Below are 8,955 nucleotides of genomic sequence, written 5' to 3' on the forward strand. Positions count from 1 at the left end.
CTTTCATTTAATTATAGACCATGCCCTTAAAAAAAGATCACCTTATTCTATTGGCAAAATGGTTCGATGGACCCTTGTACTATGTCTATTTTGTAAGTTAGACACTTCTACTTATATGTTTGTCATCTGGACCCCTGAACCCACTAAAAAGCAATATTTCAAACCATTTGACCATTGACTAGGCCTATATGGCATTAAAAGGGCTGACTAGGATGAGGTGTGTGAGCGAGTGAAGCACATTTTTTCAGCTTTTTAAATTTTAAAATATTTTTAAAAATTAAAAAAATAATACTTTTTTAAAATTCAACATTTTTTCAGCTTTTTAAATTTAAAAATATCTTTAAAAATTACAAAAAATATATTTTTTTTAAAAAAAAAGGCCCTCCTCCTCCCCCAACCCTGTCCAACACCTCACCCTCTCCCCCCGTCCCCTACTTCATCCACCAGTCCACCATCGTCTACCACCCCATCCAGCACCCTCCCCATCCCCTACCCAGTTCCCCCAAGCAATACAACCACCCCTAATTTGACTGTGAACTTCAAGAATATAGTGGAATACAATTGAAATATAGTGGCCTAATCTAAACTGTGAACTTCTTTTTGGTAAAATTGGAATGCAATCTCAATAGAACCACCCCTAATCTAAACTGTGAACTTCTTTTTGGTTGTTAAAATTTCAATTGCATTCCAATTTTATCATGGAATTCGATTCTGCTAACAAAATCTCAAAGACATCAGTTACCCTTAATTTGACTGATCAAACAAACTCAAGAAGAACAGCACAGCCAACGATGTTCATTACTTTACCATGAAATCGCCTGCTAACAAAAAATCTAAAATTTCACACCAAATAACTAAAACAATCAATTATATAAAATGAGTATTATGGATCTTGAATTCATATGAATTTTTTTTTTATAAAATCTAATAATTTTAACTATTTTTTTTTATTCATTAGAAGTAGAATATATTAATTGGGGTTTATAAAGAAAAAAAGGAGAAGAGAGAGAGTAGAAAAAGAAGAAGAAGAAGAAGAAGAAGAAGAAAGAGAGGGAGGGGGGGGGGGAAGAATAAGAAATGGGAAAAGAGAAAGAAAAAAGGGAAGAGAGAGGGAAAAGAGGAAGGGGGGATTATTTTATTTGTTTATTTATTTATTTTAATATTTAATATTTTTTATATATAAAAATAACGTGGAAGATGGCATGGCAGCTGACGTGGGGAGAGTGTGTTACACTCACCGAAAAAGTGTTTAAAATATTGCTTTTTAGTGGGTTCAAGGGTCCAGATGACAAACATGTAAGTAGAAGTGTCCAACTTACAAAATGGACATAGTACAAGGGTACATCAAACCATTTTGCCTATTCTATTTATTTACAAGATGGCCCTCCAAATTGCATAGATTTAATTTAAATTATTTAAATTTAAGTATTTTAATAATATAATAATTTTATCTTAATTAATTGCAACTAAATATTAAATTAAATTAATTTTATTATTTTAATTGACTTTTATATTCAAAATTATTTTTGTTACTTATTTATTTTAGTAAATTTAAATTTTAAAATTATTTTTTTCTTATATGAAAATACTAATATTTAAATTTAACTTTAAAATTTTAAAGTACAAATTAATAAATTTACTTTAATAAAATAACTTCTTAATGAATATTTTCTTAAGATTTGTGTTGGGTCAATATGTATCAAGTAAAAAGGATATAAAGAAAAATACATAATAAAAATTTTATTATTGTGAGAGATAAACATAATGCACTATCCAATAATGTTTACTAATATCATATTTTGTATATGAAAAATAGAACATCTTAAATTTAAGTAATTTAATAATATAATAATTTTATCTTAATTAATTGCAACTAAATATTTAAATTAAATCAATTTTATTATTTTAGTTGACTTTTATATTCAAATTAATATTTTTTACTTATTTATTTTAGTAAATTTAAATTTTTAAAATTTAGTAATTTAATAATATAATAATTTTATCTTAATTAGTTGCAACTAAATATTTAAAGTAAATCAATTTTATTATTTTAGTTGACTTTTATACTCAAAATTATTTTTTAAAATTATTTATTTTAGTAAATTTAAATTTTAAAATTATTTTTTCCTTATATGAAAATACTAATATTTAAACTTAACTTTAACTTTTTAAAGTACAAAATTAATAAATTTAATTTAATAAAATAAATTATTAATGAATGTTTTCTTAAGATTTGTGTTGGGTTAATATGCATCAAGTAAAAAAAAATATATAATAAAATTTATTATTGTGAGAGATAAACATAATGTTCTATCCAAGAATGTTTAATAATATCATATTTTGTATATGCAAAATATAGCATCTTAAATTTAAGTAATTTAATAGTATAATAATTTTATCTTAATTAGTTGAAAATAAATATTAATTAAATTAATTTTATTATTTTAATGGACTTTTATATTAAAATTTAATGTTTTTTATTTATTTATTTTAGTAAATTTAAATTTGAAAATTATTTTTTTCTTATATAGAAATTCTAATATTTTTAAAATTTTAAAGTATAAAATTAATAAATTTAATTTATTAAAATAAATTCATAATGAATATTTTCTTAAGATTCGTGTTGGATCAATGTATCAAGTAAAAAAGAAATAAATAAAAATATATAAAAAAATTATTATTGTGAGAGATAAACATATGCACTATCCAATAATGTTTAATAATGTCATATTTGTATATGCAAAATATAGCATCCCGTATTTAATTAATATACTACTCCGGTGAGTTATCAATGATTACTATTGGATATGATAAAATTATGTTAATTTTTATAGGAGAAACATAATCAATCGCTCTTAATTAATTATTATGAGTCATTTAGGTATTAAGAAAGTAAATAATATTTATAAAAAGATAAAATAGACATAAAATGTGAAATTAACTCTTGATATTTTAAATTAAATTATCGTCTTTCAAACGATGATTTTACTATACCAAATAGACATAAAATGCGAAATTAACTCTTAATGTTTTAAATTTAATTGTCGTCCTTCAAATGATGATTTTACTGTACCACTCCTTATTATAAGTCATTTATATATTAGAAAATTAAGAATAACAAAATGATATGTCAACATAAAAATATTTGATTGACTATCAAAATTATATTAGTGTCATATAAATTGGGACGGGACAGAGGAGATATAAAACAACATAAAAAATTTGAAAATAAAATAAAAAGTAATGTAAATAACAATAATTAAGAAAAATATTTTAAAAATTAATTGATTGCCAAAATTTTATCTGGGTCGCATAAATTGGGATGAAGAGAGTATTCATAGCTTATTGAAAAATTATATAAAAAATATTATAAATCAAATAATTAATAATTTTAAAAATTTAAAAATATAAAATATTTGGCTGGGTCTCGAAATTATATCATTTCACTTAAATTGAAAGAGAAGAAAAAATATTATAGAACACAATAATTAAAAGCTTAAATTATTTTAATGATTAATTATTCACATGAATTGAAATAAAAAAATATATATATTGGCACGGGTCGTGCATACCTAGTACTATATATAATAATTACGAGATAATTTAGTGTAGGTACCAAACTGCCCCATGTATATTTTGACTTCAATGTTGTAATTAACTAGTTCTTGGACGGCTTATAAATGTATGAATTTGCCAAATCATTTAGTTTTTGAACTAGTAATGAAATTTTACCTATTATGAATTCATTGTACCATTAAAGGAATTCTAAACTATATACACAGGTGTAATAAAAGCTGGTAACCGGGTCAGGTCAGATCGATTCTGGCCTGCTAAAAATAACCCATGAGTTGAGTAAACTAGATTCGATCTGAAATTGTTAAGGTTGTCAGGTTTGGGGGTCGGTTACGGGGCTGGACTTCTAATCGACGGAGCCAGTAGATCGGCCTAATTTAGGAGATCGAATCAAGCCTACTGGTGTGTCAAACCTGACCATCCCGATAAACTTTAATTTTTTGGGAAAAAATTACAAGAAGTGACAAACTTAAGACCATAATTACGATAAATAACAACACATTCTCAAAATTACATTTTATGGCAAAGTAGCATTTTTTTTGCCTATTAACTCTATACACGCATGTTTCACTCTTTTTTTTTTTTTAATTTTTACTCCATTATTTTACCTCTCTCCAATTTACCCAAAAACAAACTTCTCAAACATATCTCTTTTCTTCTTTTACACACAACTACACCTTCACTATGTGTAATTTTTCACGTAAATTCGCCAATAGACAAACTCTATATTCCTCGAAAAAGTTTCATCAATTCTCGTATCTCTCACTCTTTTCTCACACAGTTACACCTTTACTTACTATGCGTATTTTTCTTTCTCTTATTTTAATTTTTTGGCCATATTTTATAATCTCCAATATCACCATCTATTTTTTTTTTCAAATTGCATATATGGAGGAGAAGGAGTATGTTGCTGCTAAGTTAAGGTGAGTGTATTTTATGTTGCTGCTAAGTTAAGGTGAGTGTATTTTTGTTTGCTTAAAAATGAAAAATGGAGAATTTTATTAGTTGGTCCGTAAAGTGGAGAAAGAGTTGTGTATTCTGTTGCTAATGGTGAAAGCATGGAGAAGATGAAGATGGTGTGTTGTTCTCTGTCCGATGAATAGAAAAATCATGAGCCCCCTCTGTGTGTGTAATACTCTATCAAATATAGAAATGGATGATTAGTTTGTTATAAATACATATCAGAGTTATATTTGTAATTTTTGTAAGGTAATAAACATATGAATTAGACATGTATTCTGTAAATACATATGCAGAGCTATATTTATTTTTTTGTAATGTAATATGTATTATGTAAAAGAAAACATATGCATATTGTGTATTTCATGTACTTCTGTACTTGTTAGAGGATAACATATGTACTTATTTGCATTTTTTACTGTTTTAGATATATATCATGTATTTTTTGATTACCTATATGTATATATATAGTTGTCCTTTTTTGTTACAAAGATTTTGTGTCCTATATGTTTATATATGCATACGAGTCAGATATGTATTTCTATAAATATATATGCAGATATATATATATATATGTATGTTTAGTACTGTAAATACATATGCAAATCTGTATGTGTAGACACCTAATTTTATCCCTCCCGAAAGCTGAATTTGACTATTTATCCCGTCTTACCATGCACCCTCAATTATGTGATAATCCCCCTACTAAAAGCCAAATAAACAAACTCATAATCATTTTTTTGACACCTCACCCTAACCAATTTAGTCTCATCCTAACCACCTTAACTACCCTACCCTACATACCCCCACCCCGCACAAACTCACATTTTTTCTCCCCTTTAACAGAATTCACACGGGTGACCATTATCATAATTCTTCACTCACATAAACACGACACACACTACAGACCCATCTATTCACTTTTACACTCGACATTCACCAGCATACATACATACATAGTTCACCAGAGACATACATTCTCCACACATATATATGCATACCCCATTCTTTAACAGGCATCCTCCATTTACACGTATAAACACACAATAATAAAAGAGCACACACACACGATACGCACACAGAGCTCCATATAGTTATAGAAATTTGAACGGAAAGGGAGATTAGCCGAGAGAGACAATGAGAAGCAGGGAGAAAAATGAGTGAGTGAAACCAACCAGTCCTCAATTTTTTGATGATATTCTCGCAGGAATTATGGCTCTCGTCATTGTTTGAATCTCTAGTGAAACTCATCAGAGCTCCGGCTGGACTGTTTTGACCGAAACCACCCCACCAAAAAATATCGAAACCAGCCGACCCAACCACTCCAAAAATCGCCTGAAAGCATCCAACCAAAACCAACCCTCCATTGTATTTTCCGAAATCTAGTGCGAATCACTCTCTGTTCAGCGATTCTTCAGTTCGAGTTTGATGGAATCACCGATAGACAGATAGACAAATAGGCAGATAGGCAGACAGACAGATGATGATGTTTATGATATAGGTTGGGGATCAAGTCTGGTTGTTGATGAGGGTATTGATCAGATGAGTTATACAATTAGTTACTTTATGATATTCGAATCGGTTGTGGTATTTTGAATTTTGTCTTAGCTGTTATTCTTGCATGTACAAAGAGAGAAAGAAAAAGAGAGAGAGAGACAAACGAATTGATAGATAGAAAGACAGATAGATAGATAAACGAATGGTTGGACGAACGGACAGATGAACGAACAGATTGACTTACAGATAGACCGATGGATGGACGGACGGACAGATAGATAAATTGACATATGGATGGACGGACGGACAAACGAACAGACAGATAGACAGATAGATAGACAAATAGAGAGAGATAGATGATTGAGTCCGAGGGATGATGATGATGTTTATGATATGGGTTTCAAATTAATTTGAGTGGTTGATGATGATATTGATCAGATAATTTTTACACTAGTTACTTTATGGTATTCAGATTGATTATGGTATTATGAATTTTGTCTTAGCTTTGATTCTTACATGCGCATTGCCTATCACCAATTTGCGCCTATAGCTATTATCCTTATGGGGGGGTTGCATAGGTATCGGTATAAGTGTTGCTTGTAGTATATTGTGTGGAGCTTGTATTTATCAGCTTTTTGGGGGGTTGCATAGTATCGGCTTGGACTGCTATTTTTTTCAGTGTTGATTGAACCTTCTGAGCCTATGGTGGTGGGATTATGAAAGGCTTGTTTAGGTATTATGTGTCTGGACTAGCCGGTTACTCGTCTTGTTTGATATTGAGATTTGAGGTATGATTCTGGTCCTTTTATCTTATGGTTATGTCATTATGCATGATTATCCATTGATTAGGCATTATGGTTTTAGTCTATGATACTTTGATCCTGTTCTTTACGGTTGCTTCATTATGGTAATTATCTCATAATTAGACACATGAATTAGAAACCCTTAGTATACTAGAATTAGATCTTACTATGATTATGAGGTCTTAAGATGCTAGACTGATGTATTAGGTCGTACCTTGAGTTGACCTTGTTTATATACATATATATGTATAAATAGAGAGATAGCTATGGTAGTATCGTATATCCCTTCCTTCTTTCATTTATTCAGATTGTATATTCATTTATTAGCTTTCTATACTATTATATATTCCTTTATCACCCTTTATTCATATGTTCGCTAGTGATATATGGCATGGTGTTGAGGTTCCTAAGTATGGCTAAAATGGGATAGTTCTTCATTTATACCTCCTTAACCTTATTATGTTAGTTCCCTGGATATGAATAGGATAGTTTATTCATATAATCTCATTGGTTTGGCTATGCAGTTGTTGGGTATTTTATCATAGTTTACATTTTTACTTGCATGTTATGTATATTTTCATTATCTTTGGAGCTCAGTCGGCAGTTGCCTACTAAGTACCACACGTTTGGTACTTATACTAAACTGTTACAGCCTACAGATCATAATACGGATTATCATCGTTGTTGTGTGTTTCGTGCGGAACAACTATGATTTGGAGATATAGGGTAAGCTCCTGGCGTTCGGAGTATTACTTTGCTCCCTCTTATGTATTATACTTATCTCTAGGGTGTATTCAGAGATGAGTTTTATTAGAAATATTCCTTTGTACTTCACCTTGTAATCTTTTTATGCTAGAAGCTCTTGTATTGATTCCACTAGGTTATGAGACTATCTTATGTATGTTAATCTTTTACTACATTTATTCGGCATTCTTTCTTCATTGCTCTTGGTGACCCGTTACTAGCAGTTCCGGGCTATGGGTTGACTTGCTTACTGGTGGGTTATAGTAGGCACCATCATGACTTGAGAAATTAAGTCCTGACAAAACCCTACCATTCGACTTAAATTTTCACGTTCACGCGCCTCATTTGCGTGAAATGTAAATACAGGCTCAAAATTGATCAAAATAATCTATTTACAAATGGTCTATATAACTCTTGTGGTGTAATAGATCGTTTGCAAAGTTAAGGCATCTTTCAACAAATTCGAAACAACTTTAATGGTTATTTTTGTCTTTTCTCTATTTTTAAATTAATAAGTATAAACATAATTAAAAGAAACTTGAACCGGCATAAAATTCATATGCAAAAATTAAAATATTACTCCCTCTTATTCATATCATTTGGTATTTTTGTAGCACACTCTTTAAGAAATTACTTCTAAAAATTTGAAAGGACTTTGATTAAATTACCTTTAATTCAAATTTGCGTCTTTCTAATATCACAAGTATATACAAAGACCATAGGGATCTGAGATATAGGATAAAATGCAAACTGATTTGAGATATATCATATTCCGTCTTAAAATAGTTGTCATGTATAGATTTTGCATAATTATTAAGAAAAAAATTAATTAAAAGTGAGATTTGACTAATATATTACTTATTAATTTTTTTAATCTTTTTCTATTTACGTGCCTCTTAATTCTAGAATAATTATTATTAAGGTAGAGTTGAAAAAAATAATTAATTAGCTCTTGATCTTTTAAAAGTGTTAACTATTTTGAAATAATTTTTTTTTTTTAAAATATGTCAATTATTTTGAGATGAGAAAGTATATTATTTTAATTTTATTTAATTTTATGAATTACAAATATACTATGTGATTAAGATTGTCCCTTCTGAAGTGTATGTAAAAACTTTCTTAAATCTCATTCATGTATATTTGAATTTGTTTTGCAAAAAAAAGAAAAAAAAATTACTCTTTGAATTTTAATAACTCAACACCTAAATTTACTCGAAATCAGCTTAAATTTGAAATTTGAAATTTATATATTATAAAGAATAAATCTCAATCATCAATTTATCAAAATAACAATAATTTACTCGAAATCAGCTTAAATTTGAAATTTATATATTATAAAGAATAAATCTCAATCATCAATTTATCAAAATAACAATAA

This window comes from Capsicum annuum, chromosome 12 (genome assembly GCF_002878395.1).
Source record: "Capsicum annuum cultivar UCD-10X-F1 chromosome 12, UCD10Xv1.1, whole genome shotgun sequence".
Lineage (NCBI taxonomy): Eukaryota > Viridiplantae > Streptophyta > Magnoliopsida > Solanales > Solanaceae > Capsicum > Capsicum annuum.